The 15,863-nt window shown below is 49.0% G+C and overlaps 1 protein-coding gene and 1 long non-coding RNA gene across 4 annotated transcripts in view; one reads left to right on the forward strand and one right to left on the reverse strand.

Moving 5' to 3' along the window:
• Positions 1-9,042, forward strand: part of LOC134948792 (uncharacterized) — a 54,846-nt gene extending 45,804 nt beyond the window's left edge. The window contains exon 3 of the long non-coding RNA XR_010183024.1: positions 8,862-9,042. This is a non-coding gene — a long non-coding RNA (uncharacterized LOC134948792). The remainder of the gene's footprint in view (positions 1-8,861) is intronic.
• SHROOM4 (shroom family member 4) overlaps positions 1-15,863 on the reverse strand; it is a 398,216-nt gene that overhangs the window by 133,483 nt on the left and 248,870 nt on the right. The gene's annotated exons all lie outside the window — the stretch shown is intronic.

Consider the following 15,863-nt stretch of genomic DNA (forward strand, 5'->3'; position numbering starts at 1 on the left):
CCCACATTCATTTGTTCCCGCTCTGCTTCCACATAGTCTTCCTCGTCAAACATGTCGACACACGCGTACCGACACACCACACACACACAGGAGATGCTCTTTTTGAAGACAGATCCCCCACCAGGCCCTTTGGAGAGACAGAGAGAGTGTATGCCAGCACACCCCCCAAAGCTATATGTCCCAGGAATCACACAGTAACTTAGTGTTAACCCAGTAGCTGCTGTATATACTGTTTTTGCGCCTAATTTATTTGCACCCCCTCTCTTTTTACCCTCTTCTACCGTATATCTGCAGGGTAGAGCCTGGGGAGCTTCCTCTCAGCGGAGCTGTGGAGAGAAAATGGCGCTGGTGAGTGCTGAGGAAGAAGCCCTGCCCCCTCTGCGGCGGGCTTCTGTCCAGCGTTTCTGTGTAAAATTATGGCGGGGGCTCATGCATATATACAGTGCCCAACTGTATATATGCCCACTTTTGCCAAGAGGTCTCTAATTGCTGCCCAGGGCGCCCCCCCCTGCGCCCTGCACCCTACAGTGACCGGAGTATGTGGGTGTAGTGTGGGAGCAATGGCGCACAGCTGCAGTGCTGTGCGCTACCTCAGTATGAAGACTGGAGTCTTCTGCCGCCGATTTCGAAGTCTTCTTGCTTCTTTCACCCGGCTTCTGTCTTCCGGCTCTGTGAGGGGGACGGCGGCGCGGCTCCGGGATCGGACGACGAGGGTGAGATCCTGTGTACGATCCCTCTGGAAATAATGGTGTCCAGTAGCCTAAGAAGCAGGACCTATCTGCAGAGAGTAGGGCTGCTTCTCTCCCCTCTGTCCCACGATGCAGGTGAGTCTGTTGCCAGCAGAGCTCCCTGAAAATAAAAAAATCTAACAAAATACTTTCTTATAGCAAGCTCAGGAGAGCTCACTAAACAGCACCCAGCTCGTCCGGGCACAGATTCAAACTGAGGTCTGGAGGAGGGACATAGAGGGAGGAGCCAGAGCACACCAGAATCTAAATTCTTTCTTAAAGTGCCCATGTCACCTGCGGAGCCCGTCTATTCCCCATGGTCCTTACGGAGACCCCAGCATCCACAAGGACGTTAGAGAAACTCTCTGCAATTCTGTATCCAGAATCATACCCAGGAACGACAGCCGTGTCGTTGGATCCAACTGTGATTTTGGCAAATTTAGGAGCCAACCGCGTTTTTGCAGAATCGGCATTGAAAGAGCAACATTCTTCAACAATTGCTCCTTGGACCTCGCCTTCATGAGGAAATCGTCCAAGTACGGGATAATTGTGATTCCCTGCTTGCGCAGGAGAACCATCATTTCCGCCATTACTTTGGTGAAAATCCTCGGAGCCGTGGACAGACCAAACGGCAACGTTTGAAATTGGTAATGACAATCCTGCACAGCAAATCTCAGGTAAGCCTCATGTGGAGGATATATGGGGACATGTAAGTAGGCATCTTTTATGTCGACCGACACCATAAAATCCCCCTCCTCCAGACTGGAGATCACTGCTCGTAGAGACTCCATCTTGAACTTCAATTTCTTTCTGAAAAAATTCGAGGGATTTTTGGTTTAGAATCGGTCTGACTGAGCCATCCGGCTTCGGGACCACGAACAGGCTCGAATAAAAACCTTCCCCCTGTTGAGACGGGGGTACCGTGACAATCACTTGATTTTGACACAACTTTAGTATCGCAGCGCTTACTAACTCCCTTCTGGAAGAGAAGCTGGCAAGGCCGATTTGAAAAATCGGTGAGGGGGGCACGTCTTGAAACTCTAACTTGTACCCTTGGGTTACTATGTCTACTATCCAAGGATCCAAGTCCGAGTGCACCCAGACCTGACTGAAGAGTTTGAGACATGCCCCCACTGGAGCGGACTCCCGCAGAGGAGCCCCAGCGTAATGTGGTGGATTTGGTAGAAGCCGGAGAGGACTTCTGCTCCTGGGAACTTGCCACAGCCTGTGACCTTTTTCCCCGTCCTTTCCCCCTCGCAGCAAGGAAGGAGGACCCCCGTCCTTTTTTGAATTTATTGGGCCGAAAGGACTGCATCTGATAGTGAGGTGATTTCTTCTGCTGTGCAGGGACATAAGGTAAAAATGAAGACTTACCCGCGGTAGCCGTAGACACCAGGTCAGTGAGGCCGTCGGCAAACAAGACCCTACCGTTAAACGGAAGAGACTCCATCGCCTTCTTAGAGTCAGCATCAGCATTCCACTGATGTATCCACAACGCTCTCCTTGCTGAGACCGCCATGGCATTGGCCCTTGAACCCAAAAGGACAATATCCCTTACAGCTTCTTTTAAATATGCTGCAGCGTCCCTGATGTGACTCAGAGTCAAAAGCACACTATCCCTGTCTAGGGTATCCATCTCAGATGGCAAGTTATCTGCCCACCTTTCAATAGCGCTACTCACCCATGCCGCAGCACCGGCCGGCCTGAGTAGCGACCCTGTAGTAACATAAATGGATTTTAGTGTATTTTCCTGCTTACGATCTGCAGGATCCTTTAGGGCTGTCGTGTCAGGGGACGGAAGCGCCACCTTTTTGGATAGACTTTGTAGATTTGTCTACCGTGGGGATTGACTCCCACCTTTCCCTGTCCCCAGAGGGGAACGGATATGCTACTGGAATTCTTTTGGGAACCTGTATCTTTTTGTCAGGATTTTACCAAGCCTTTTCAAAAAGTGCGTTCAGTTCATGAGAGGGAGGAAACGTTACCTCAGGTTTCTTTCCTTTAAACATACAGACCCTAGTATCAGGAACAGCAGGGTCCTCAGTGATATGTAGTACGTCTTTTATTGCTACAATCATGTACTGAATGCTCTTCGCCAGCTTTGGATGTAATCTGGCATCACTATAGTCGACACTGGAATCAGAGTCCGTGTCGGTATCTGTATCTACTATCTGGGCAAATGCACGTTTCTGTGACCCCGAAGGGGTCTTGGTCTGTGACAAAGCATCTTCCATGGATTTCCTCCATGTTTGGTTCTTAGACTTAGATTTATCAAATCTCTTAGTCAACTTTGTCACGTTTGCATTTAAAACACTCAACATATTCACCCAATCATCCGTCGGCGGTGCCGCCATGGTCACTCTCACAGTATTTTCTGTCCCCACTCCAGCCTCCTCCTGGGAAAAGCATTCAGCCTCAGACATGTCGACACACACGTACCGACACCCACAACCACACTGGGGCTATAGGAGACAGACCCACAATAAAGCCTGCAAAAGGGACACAGAGAGAGTTCTGCCAGCTCACACCCAGCGCCTATCCCGGTACTGAGGCCAGTAAAATGACTGCCCAGACCTGTTAGCGCTTTATATATAAACAAATCAGCACCAAATTATTTGTGCCACCCCGCCCCCATTTTCACCCTGTTACTTGTACAGCAGTGCGGAGGACAGGGCCAGCGTCTCTGCAGCTTCTGAGGGAAAATGGCGCTGGTCAGAGCTGTGTGGGCTAAGCCCCGCCCACAACATGGCGCGCTTCAGTCCCACTTAAATCTATGTTTATACTGGCGGGGGTCCCTTATCTAGTACCCGGGGCACTGTTATAACTCATGCCAGTCTGATTTGAGGTCTCATGCTGCCCAGGGTGCCCCCCCCTGCGCCCTGCCGTGCTGTGGTACGTGTGGGAGCATGGCGCGCAGCGCGGCCGCTGCGCAGTACCTCTTCTGCCGTCACTGAAGTCTTCTGATTTTCTCATACTCACCCGGCTTCTATCTTCCGGCTTTGTGAGGGGGTTGACAGCGCGGCTTCGGGAACAAGCAGCTAGGTGTACCGTAGTGATCGAACCCTCTGAAACCAATGGTGTCCAGTAGAAGCAGAGCCATTGAACTCTTAAGAAGTAGGTCTGCTTCTCTCCCCTCACTCCCACGAGGCAGGGAGCCTGTAGCCAGCAGGTCTCCCTGAAAATAACAAACCTAAATAAAGTCTATTTCTGAGAAACTCTGGAGAGCTCCTCAGTGTGCATCCAGTCTCACTGAGCACAGAATCTAACTGGAGTCTGGAGGAGGGGCATAGAGGGAGGAGCCAGTTCACACCCATTCAAAGTCTTATAGCGTGCCCATGTCTCCTGCGGATCCCGTCTATACCCCCATGGTTCTTGAAGCATCCCCAGCATCCTCTAGGACGTATGAGAAATATTATTATTATTAATAGCCCTGACCCTCTATGGACGTGGCTACACCCTTTGTGTGTGATGCTGTGCTTTGAATAATTCTGACACAAAGGCCAGTGTCAAAATTCAGTCAGCATCATATGACCACTGGGAATTCTTCCAGAGGGCGGGGGCTGGGGCAGTATCTCAGTATGGTTAAATGCCCCATACATCTTTAGAACAAATTGGATCTTTAACAAAAAGGAGAGTGGTTGCAAATATTGTGATATAAGTAGCCCCCTGACTAAATCAACCAACCCACACAAAACAAAACAAGCTTACCAATGGAGTTACAGAAGCACCTCATTCCTACCATGCTGTAGAGGAGAGAGAGCAAGCATGGGGCGTAAACACTCAGTCTACCATCGAAGGATAGCATGCACAGATTAACAATGTTCCATTAAATAGCTAAAAGTGACAAACTGACGCAGACGTTACTGATCTGAACTCTGGACGGTTGTGTCACATTTTCCCCTATGGTCTCTTTTTGTATCATACATGATGCTACAGGAAGCAGTGAAAATTACTCAGACTCAAAGTGTGGGGAAGGAAAGCAATGTTCTGTGTATGTGTGAGAGGAAGCCAGTGTACATCACATGAGAGCAGAATGTCAGTTATACTCCTTTCACACTGCCATAAATATCCCAGCTTATTGCAGGTGAATGCGCAGCAATCCTGGAAATTGTGCAGTGTGAAAGCACCCTGTTAAAATTACCTGGGTCGAGCACCCCGGCATTTTAACCCAGATAGCGAGCAGAATTTGAACACAGTTCAATTTAGCTCTGGTGCAGTGTAAAAGGGTAAGCCGGATCAAAGCGACCCGGGACCCATTCACACCATAAAAAGAGTTAAGCGCTAGCTTGGGACGTATCGGCGGTGACATCACCAACCCGGCAATAAGCCTGGTCGGGCCGCCAGCCTGAAAGGGGTCTCAGCTGGGTTGCACCCAGGTAGGACCCATGTACAAAATCCTGGTTAAGATCCGCTTATACAGTGTGAAAGGGGTATAAATTAAGGATTTAGAACAGTTAAATCCAGGTTTCATTTTAGAGACACACTTTGGTGGGGAAAAAATGCCTATGTTACAAATATGCTCAAAGGAAATAATATGGGGGGAATTCAATTGGCGAAGAATATCGCATTCCCACGGCAGCCACTGTAAAGTGCGGCAGTGGGATCTCGCTCAATCGTGTTTGCTACCCCATAAGGGTGCAAGAACTTTTGGGTGAACAGGGGAGCGAATCGGCCCGGGCAAAGGGGGCGAGTTAGGCAGCTGTTGCTAGTGTTTAAACGTCACACCAATGGCAAAACGCCCCCTTCGTCGGCAATTATATTCCCCCATTTAAGAGGCATATTTTTAACAGTATTTTGTGGTCACTTCATTTTAGTTCTTCATCAATGCTGGATCCGAACCCAGAAGTGATCACATAACCAATCACTTTACTTTTTTCACTTAGCAGGTTCAGGCTTCCTTGCAAGTGTTTTCTGATACAGTGCCCGATAACCATTTTCTTTTCTTTTTTTCCCCCCAAAGGTTATACAACCTTAAAAAACATACAAATAAAATCAAGGAAGTGGTAACGGATGTGGAACCTCATAATACATGTATGCATGTAAAAGTATAGAAAAAAAAAAGGGTGAAAAACATATAGCACAGTGGTTCCCAAACTTTTATGGGTCACGGCACCCTAGAGTTTCAAGATTTTTTTCACGGTACCCCTAGGCCAAAACTTTCATATTGAGAAATTCTGGGGGAAAAAAAAACAAACAAAAAAACACATTAAAATTAAGTAAATTGTGTTTATATGGCATCCTTAGATTCAGTTATGTGGTGAGGGACAAGATTTACATCTGTTTGTCCACATATTTTATGACTGGAAGCCGCAAGCACTGGTGTTGTCTGATACATTAACCATAAATTATTTGAATTGGTCCCAAACCACCAACCCAAGACACCCCTACAAGTAATTTATATATATATACACACACACACACATATATATATATATATATATATATACACACACACACACACATATATATATATATATAATGCTATCTCTCTCTATATATATATCTATACATATATATATATATATACATACACATACATACATACATACATGCACAAAATCTGGCACTCCCAGACCTCGTGACCTCATGATAACTTGCTGGTGTGCCTTCCTAGGGGTGATGAGTCCCAAATGCAGAGCAGAACAAAAAAGGCGGCACTCCCAGACTTGTAGAGGTGAAAAAACTTTAGTCAACGTTTCGGGGGGTCTCACCCCATCATCAGGATAACATGTGTCATACAGAATTAACAAATTTATACTCACCGTCTGTTCGTTCTCCCGCCCATCACCGGCCGCTGCCCTGGCACCCGTCCATATGCTTGTGGCTTCCGGTCGCTGATGTCAGCAGAAGCAGGGAACCCACGGGACCTGCGCCGGGATGGTCTAGGGGAAACGAGCAGAACGAAGATGAGTCACCATGGCAACACATAACAGCAATCATGCAGTGCAAAAAATCAAATTAAGAGTGCGAAGACACACCTCGCAATTATAACATAGTGACAATAAACAAAGTGTACATCGTGACTACATCAGATTAAAAGCAACCTGCTAGACATAAACATACCACCCTGATGAATCTGAGCAAGCACCAATACATAATCATCAGGGGCGCAGACAAGGGTGGAGCCATAGTGGTTATGGACCTGAGTTTCTACAAGGAAGGATGTCTAAGACTGTTGGATGATGGGAACCCCTACTGTAAACTGTCTGCAGATCCCACTGATAGGTTTAAGAGAGAGTTAGGTAACCTAGTACAGGAAGGGGTCAGTGAGGATTTCATAGATTCTGACACCAAAGCTTTTCTATGTAAGGCATCACCCACTGTCCCTGTCTTTTATATCATCCCCAAATTGCACGAGAACCCACAGCGGCCCCCTGGTAGACCAATTATTTCTGCCCGGGGGTCGCTGTGTGAACCAGTGGCCAGTTTTTTGTATTTTTTTCTCCAACCAGTAATACAACACACTGATACACATCTTAAGACTACTTCTTCGCTGTTGAGAATTTTGCTGAAATTGACCTATTACCTAAAGATCTAATTATGGCGAGTATAGACGTGACAAGTCTATACACGTGCATACCACGCTGGGATTGGCAGCGGTTCATCAATTAATTTCCAACAGCGTGGTATATACGGGTCCTGATGTTGGTTTCTTTATTAAATTATTGGAATTCACGTTAAGACATAACTATTTTCTCCATGACGGTAGCTTTTATCTCCAACAAGCAGGTTGTGCAATGGGGAGCCGTTGATATCAGTGTGGTCAATCAACAGTTAAAAACCAGCCTGTATTAAAAAAAACCACTGATCGCAATACCCTGCTCAGATATAACAGTTTCCACCCGCAGGCGACTAGAGACAGCCTTCCTTTTTCACAATTTGTAAGGGCTTGTCGAATCGCTAGTGACCCCAATGATAGAGAGATGCAAGTGGATAATATTGCTAACAAATTTCTGGCAAGTGGATACCCACAAAAATTATTGTTGCAGGCCAAAAGTAGGCCCTTGGCTCTTTCTCGACAAGATTTGATTAAAGAAAAAGTACCCAAACCTTCTACAATACAGATGTTCCCGTGGGTTAATAGATACACCAGTAAAAGTAAGACCATCTGCAAGAAGGCCAAACAGCTCTGGCCTATTATTAGTTCTGAACCTGAACTACCATCACTACACAATACATGACTTCTCCCCAGTTTTATAGTTTTATAAGGGGACCCAATATTAAAGATCTGGTAGTACGCACAGACATTACTGGGATGGGACCATCCAAGCAACACTTCTTGTCCAGAAAGTGAGGGTGTTATAGATGCACAGGGTGCACAACTTGCAGTGCTCTGATCACGGGTGACAAGTTCAGACACCCCTACTCGGGCAAGCAATTTATGATTAAACCAGCCCTGTCTTGCACGTCAAAATCCGTTGTCTATCTCTTGTCTTGCCCTTGTGGTCTCCACTACGTGGGCAAGACAGAGAGACAATTTAAAGAACGCATCGCGCAGCACCGAACAGCGATTAGGGCTGCATTTCTGGTGGGCACTAGTGATCAAGCAGTAGCAAGACATTTTGCGCAGGCTAGACACAGTATGTCAGCACTGCGTTACAGAATGATTGCACAGGTTCCCAGTGCCCTATGTAGAGGAGATCGGGCCAAAAAACTCCTTTAACTAGAGGCATGGTGGATATTCACCCTTGACACTGTCAATCCGAAGGGGTTGAATGAGTCTTTAAGTTTATCTGCTTTCATCTAAAGCCACCATGCTCTGTAGCCTGCTAAGTTCTGTCATGTTTATATTGTTCATGCTCATGTACCAGCTAGTGGTTCAAATTATAGTATTTATAGGTTTAGAGGCAGTTGTATTTATGGACATGTTCTATGCAAGTCATGCTTGCCTTAAGAATTGGATGCTACCGATTGTTACAAGTCTACGCTGCTGCTATTTTTGTTTTAGTGTTTATATGTTTATGTCTAGCAGGTTGCTTTTAATCTGATGTAGTCACGATGTACACTTTGTTTTTTGTCACTATGTTATAATTGCGAGGTGTGTCCTCGTATCTTAATTTGATTTTTTTCACTACATGATTGTTGTTATGTGTTGCCATGGTGACTCATCTTCGTTCTGCTCGTTTCCCCTAGACGTTCCTGGCACAGGTGCCGTGGGTTCCCTGCTTCCGCTGACGTCAGCGACCGGAAGCCAGAAGCATATGGACAGGTCCCAGGGCTAGCGGCCGGTGACGGGCGGGAGAACGAACGGACGGTTAATATAAATTTGTTAATTCTGTATGACACATGTTATCCTGATGATGGGGTGAGACCCCCCGAAAACGTTGACTAAAGTTTTTTCACCTCTACAAGTCTGGGAGTGCCGCCTTTTTTGTTCTGCTCTACACACACACACACATATATATATAAATATATATATATATATACAGGTTGAGTATCCCTTATCCAAAATGCTTGGGACCAGAGGTATTTTGGATATCAGATTTTTCCGTATTTTGGAATAATTGCATACCATAATGAGATATCATGGTGATGGGACCTAAATCTAAGCACAGAATGTATTTATGTGTCATATACACCTTATACACATGACCTGAAGGTTATTTTAGCCAATATTTTTTATAACTTTGTGCGTTAAACAAAGTGTGTCTACATTCACACAATTAATTTATGTTTCATATACACCTTATACACACAGCCTGAAGGTCATTTAATACAATATTTTTAATAACTTTGTATATTAAACAAAGTTTGTGTACATTGAGCCATCAAAAAACAAAGGTTTCACTATTTCACTCTCACTCAAAAAAGTCCGTATTTCGGAATATTCCGTATTTCGAAATATTTGGATATGGGATACTCAACCTGTATCTCCTATATAATAGCCCAGATCTGTGACTTTGTGACTCATTTGCCAATGCTGGGCGAAGTCACAACACTGGGCGGAGTTAGTCAAATGAGTCACAGATCTGGGCAAATCTATAGGAGACTAGGAGCAGAAGTAGATAGTATGGGCATGGCACAGGCAGGGGTGCATACCTCCCAGCTTTCTTCAGGCAGACAGGGGTGCATACCTCCCAGCTTTCTTCAGGCAGAAGGAGGGACACACGCGTGGCGAAAAGGGGGCATGGCCAACGAAAAGGGGGCATGGCTTCACGGGAGGGCCCCCGTGTTCGTCAGTGAGGGGGCATGCCCAGCGCTCTGTGAGCTGCTGGCATGCCTCCAAAGGCGGATTATGAGTCCGAGGGGCTCAGGGCACTTGAGACAGGGGAGCCCTATCTCATTGCTGTGCCTGCTGTGGGGTTGGGGCGTGGCCTAATAGCGCCCCCTGTGGCCACGCCCCTTATGCAAATTCCGGGATTTTTTTTTTTTTTTTATGGAATTTTGGCCCCTCTGCTAGGGCTAAATCCAGAGGAGGTGGTCGCTCCCCCCTACACACCCGCACAGGCAGAAGAAAGCAGGGAGACTGCTGCCTTCCTACAACACCACAGACCTGCCAACATGCAGCAGCGTGTGCTGACTGTAGCACAATGCTGCCGCTGTTGCTGGAAGGACGAGGGAGCTTCTGAGCTGGGACAGGGCTACTCCAGCCGAGGGGCCCCCTAAAACTGTGGGGCCCACGGTACATACCCCCTGTCCCCCCCCTTAATCCGGCTCTGCTGACAGAACCCCCCCTTAATCCGTACCCCTTGATGCCCCCTCTCCATCTGTCTCCACTAAATAGACGCTGTGCGCATAGCATCTATTCACCGCTACACTGCTAAGCAGAACAGCGAGTACAGGAGCTTTCCAACTGCCCCCCCCCCCCCCGCTGGTCACTGCGACCCGCGGGTGGGACAGCGGGACAGACCCCGAAAAATGGGACTGTCCCGTGAAAATCGGGACAGTTGGGAGGTATGGGGGTGTGTGAGGGGGTATGCCGTACAGACAGACGGACACCGGCTCACTGTGTGCTTGACCCCCCACATCAGCATACTCAGCAGGGTCTCTCTGGCGCGGAGGAGCGTCACTTTCTAGCACACTCCACGCTTCTTAGCTGCAGTTTTGTGGGGCACCTGCCGCTGTGCAGGTTCCGTACTGCCTCTGTTATCTCCAGCCCCGGCAACCCCACCGTTAGCTGCAGCGCTGCCGCCCGCAGTGAGGTGCTCCCAGCTCCTTCACACACTTTAGCCAGCGGGTAGCGCTGCAGAAGTCCGAGCTGCTTGCAGGCTCCGACCCCCTCCTCCCTCCAGCCGCAGCATCTCCTGGGGGCTAACCAGTCACTCCCAGTCTCCCCTTACCACAGTGCCCGGCAGCTGCGCGAGGTCCGCGCAGCGTGCATGCTATGCCCCCCTCCTCCCTCCAGTCGCAGCGTCTCCTGGGGGCTAACCAGTCACTCCCAGTCTCCCCTTACCACAGTGCCCGGCAGCTGCGCGAGGTCCGCGCCGCGTGCATGCTATGACCCCCTCCTCCCTCCAGTCGCAGCATCTCCTGGGGGCTAACCAGTCACTCCCAGTCTCCCCTTACCACAGTGCTCGGCAGCTGCGCGAGGTCTGCGGTGTGTGACTGAGGAGGGGGGGAGGGATGCTGACGGGCAGAGGAAGCAGGACTCCAGCCTGAGAGAGTCAGCCATGCCAAGTCTCCACCAGCAGTAGATCCCAACAGGTTGGAGTGGAAAGCAGCAGCCAACAGCAGTGACTCCGGTAAAACACATATGTCTGTCACCACTGTTTTGTCCCTAATACCAATCTCTCCCGTGCCCTGTGTTCTGTCATGTCCCTGTCACCCCTGACCTTGCCCTGTCACCCTTATCCTGGCCCTTTCACCCTTATGCTGGCCCTGTTACCCCTATCCTGGCCCTGTCACCTCTGTGCTTGCCCTGTCAACTCTATACTGGCCCTGTCACCCCTGTCCTGGCCCTGCCGCTAATACCCTGGCCCTGTCACCCCTATCCTGTCCCTGTCATTTCTGTCCTGGCCCCATCGCCCCTGTCCTGGCCCCGTCACCCCTGTTCTGACCCTGTCACCCCTGTCCTGGCCCTGTTACTGCATACCCTCCAACTACCTTTTTGGCAGGTACAGTACCCGCAGTGCCTCCAGACCCCTCCCCAATGCACCACACCTCCGCACCTTCCCCTCCCCCACACGCTGTGCCTCCAGACCCCCTACATCACCCGCGGCTCCCACTCCTCCGCCCCTCCACCACCCACAGCACCTCCAGACCCCCTCCACCATCCACCCCCCATATATGTCTCCCCCCACACCTGCCACCCTCCACCAGCAGCATCTGCAGACACCCTCCTCCATCCGCAGTCCACCCCCTCACTTACTCCTCCCCCCACCCATGGCACCCCCGCACCTGCCCCTCCACCACCTGCTGCGCCTCCGGACCCCCTTCCCCATCCGCCGTACCACCCGTACCTGCCCCTCCCCACGGCGTCTCCGGACCCCTACCCCACCCCTTCCCATCCCACAGCACCTACGGAACCCTTCACCCATCCGCAACATCCCCGCACCTGCCCCTCTCCCACCTGTGACACCCCTGCCCCTCCCCCACCTATCGTGCCTCTGGACCCCTCCCCCATCTGCAGCCCCCACTCCTCTGCCCCTCCCCCACCCACAGCACCTCCCGATCCTTCTCCATTCGCCCCCCCCCTCAACCCGCAGCATCTACAGACACCCTCCCCCATCCGCAGTCCCCCCTGCACCCGCTACATTCTGTACATCGTGCCCTGCAGGTGCTGTTCACGCCGTCGCAAGGGGCTGCGCCTCCTTCACCATCGCACACCCTTTCATTGTGCAATATCTAACCACTGACAAAGGAATGCAGGTAATACTCCATATAATACAAATATTGAACCCCAGAAAGGCATGCAAGGGTTAAGGGGGCGTAGCCCCTTGTGACGGTGTGAAGAGCGCCCGTAGGGCGCGATGAAGTACCTAGTATATATATATATATATATATATATATATATAAAAAGACAGTAGTGTTTGAAATATCACAGGTCAGGTTCCCAGATGTCGGGATACAGACTGTCAGAATACAGACGCCGGAATCCCAAATACGTTCACCATCCCGGCAGGATAGGGTTAGACTGCTTTTGGGTTAGGTTTAGGCTGCGGGGAAGGTGAGTATACTTACCTTCCACTGTCAGAATTATGATCTTTGGGATGACGCGGTCGGTATTCTGACCGCCAGGATCCTAACAGTCGGCAAATCAAACCCAACCCTAAACAACAATAATAAATGAAAAAGAAGAAAAAAAAAACCATTTTCCTACAGGGACTGAATAACAGTTATTTATAACTATGCCACTGAAACAGAGACCATTCTAAAATTAGAACATATTTTGAGTGTACCTTGTAAGTGATTTAGGGCTCAATTTCTTTTGCAACCAAACAGGAATTGCAACAAAGATAAGGTTTGACTGTATTAATCTAATGCCCCTGAAACCTTTGCATGAAGTGTGCAAATTAGAGGTTGGTCACTTTCCAGTGACCATGTCATTGAGAAAGCAGGGTCTGAACATGGAAGAAAAGTGATCACCTTATTTTTTTGTCTTCAAAGGCATAGGCTCTTAACAAAGCCGTGTCCCTGCCAGAGATTATTAATATATATCCCAGATAGTCCGTAGAGAATGCTGGGGTCCACATTAGTACCATGGGCACCAGGAGCCATTGGCACTTTAAGAGTTTGAGAGAGTGGACTGGCTTCTCTCTCTATGTCCCTCCTACCAGACTCAGTCTAGAAACTGTGCACAAGGAGACGGACATCTTCGAGAGAAGGATTTAACACAGATAGTGGTGAGATTCATACCAGCTCACACATACACAACACTTCAAGCTTGCTTGAAACCCTCAGCAACTGCTGAAACAGTACTTTCCAAGTAACAATGCAGTACCCAACTAAAACGAAGTGGTACAGAACCAAATAACATTTGCAGGAAAACAAAGCGCTGGGCGCCCATCCTCTACGAGACTACGAGAAAAGGATTTTCCGGTAGGTACCAAAATCCTATTTTCTCTTACGTCCTAGAGGATGCTGGGGTCCACATTAGTACCATTGGGATGTATCAAAGCTCCCAGAATGGGAGGGAGAGCGCAGAGATTCCTGCAGAACTGACTGACTGAACTTCAGATCATCAAAGGCCAAAGTATCGAACTTGTAAAACTTTGCAAACGTGTTCGACCCAGACCAAGTTGCTGCTCGGCAAAGTTGCACTGCTAAGACACCCCGAGAAAACGCCCAGGAAGACCCCGCCTTATGAGTAGAGTGGGTCTTAACAGATTTTGGACACTGCAGTCCTGCCATAGAATACGCATGCTGGATAGTGAACCTGATCCAGCGAGAGATCGTCTGCTTAGAAGCAGGACACACAATTTTTCTGGGATCATATAGCACATACAGAGAGTCCGACTTTCTGTTACGAGAAGTTCTCTTAGCATACATCTTCACAGCCCTTTCGACATCCAAGAACTTTGATGTAATTGAGGAGTCAGTAGCCACTGGCACCACAATAGGTTGGTTGATATGAAATGCCGACACAACCTTCGGAAGAAAATGTTGACGTGTCCGGAGCTCAGCTCTATCTTCATGAAAGATCAAGTATGGGCTTTTACAGGATAAAGCCCCCAACTCGGACACACATCTAGCAGAAGCTAAGGCCAACAACATGACCGCCTTCCAAGTAAGAAATTTGACCTCCACCTCCTGTAGAGGTTCAAACCAATCCGACTGAAGATACTGCAACACCACGTCCAGGTCAAAAGGCGCCGTAGGCGGTATAAAGGGAGGTTGGATATGCAGAACTCCCTTCGATAAGGTCTGAACCTCAGGGAGGGCAGCCAATTGTTTCTGAAAGAAAATGGATAGGTCCGAAATCTGGACCTTTACAGATCCCAACCTCAGGCCCATATCCACTCCTGCTTGCAGGAAAAGAAAGAAACGTCCCAGTTGAAACTCCACCGTAGGAAACTTCTTGGACTCACACCAAGAGACATATTTCTTACAAATACGATGGTAATGTTTAGATGTTACCCCTTTCCTAGCCTATATGAGGGTAGGAATAACCTTCTTCGGAATGCCCTTCCGAGCAAGAATCAGGCGCTCAACTTCCATGCCATCAAACATAGCCACAGTAAGTCTTGATAGGCGAATGGCCCCTGCTGCAGCAGGTCCTCCCGAAGAGGAAGAGGCCTCGGCTCTTCTTGCAGTAGATTCAGAAGGTCCGCGTACCAAGCCCTTCTTAGCCAGTCTGGGTCAATGAGGATCGCTTGAACCCTTGTTCTCCTTATGAGCTTTAGGATTCTTGGGATGAGTGGGAGTGGTGTAAACACGTACACTGACTGGAACACCCACGGAGATACCAGGGCGTCCACTACCACTGCCTGTGGGTCCCTCGACCTGGAACAATAACGCCAAAGCTTCTTGTTGAGACGAGAGGCCATCATGTCTATTTGGGGTACTCCCCAAAGATCTGTTATTTCCTTGAGCACCTCCAGATGGAGACCCCACTCCCCTGGATGGAGATCGTGTCTGCTGAGGAAGTCTGCTTCCCAGTTGTCTACTCCTGGAATGAAGACAGCTGACAGCGTCAATGCGTGCTTTTCTGTCCAGAGTAGTATTCTTGTCACGCTCTGCTCTTCGTTCCGCCTTGTCGGTGTATGTAAACCACTGTTGTTGTCTGATTGCACTTGAATGGCCCGATTTATTAGAAGAGGGGCCGCCTGAAGAAGCCTGTTGTAGACGGGTCTTAGTTCAAGGATGTTGATGGCAGGCCGGCTTCAAGGCTTGACCACCTTCTTTGGAAGGTCATTCCCTGAGTGACTGCTCCCCAGCCCTGAAGGCTCGCATCCGTGGTTAGAAGGACCCAGTCCTGAATACAGAACCTGTGGCCCTCCAGAAGGTGAGGCAATTGGAGCCACCAGAGGAGTGAAATCCTGGCCTTTGGCGACAGACAAATTCTCTGGTGCATGTGGAGATGAGATCCCAACCACTTGTCCAGGAGGTCCAGTTGGAAGGTCCGAGCGTGGAACCTCCCGTACTGGAGTACCTCGTAGGAGGCCACCATCTTTTCCAATAGGCGAATGCATTGATGAACCGACGACACCCGGGCTGGCTTCAGGACATCCCGGACCATAGCTTGTCTCACCAATG

Source organism: Pseudophryne corroboree, chromosome 8, assembly GCF_028390025.1.
Source record: "Pseudophryne corroboree isolate aPseCor3 chromosome 8, aPseCor3.hap2, whole genome shotgun sequence".
Taxonomy (NCBI): domain Eukaryota; kingdom Metazoa; phylum Chordata; class Amphibia; order Anura; family Myobatrachidae; genus Pseudophryne; species Pseudophryne corroboree.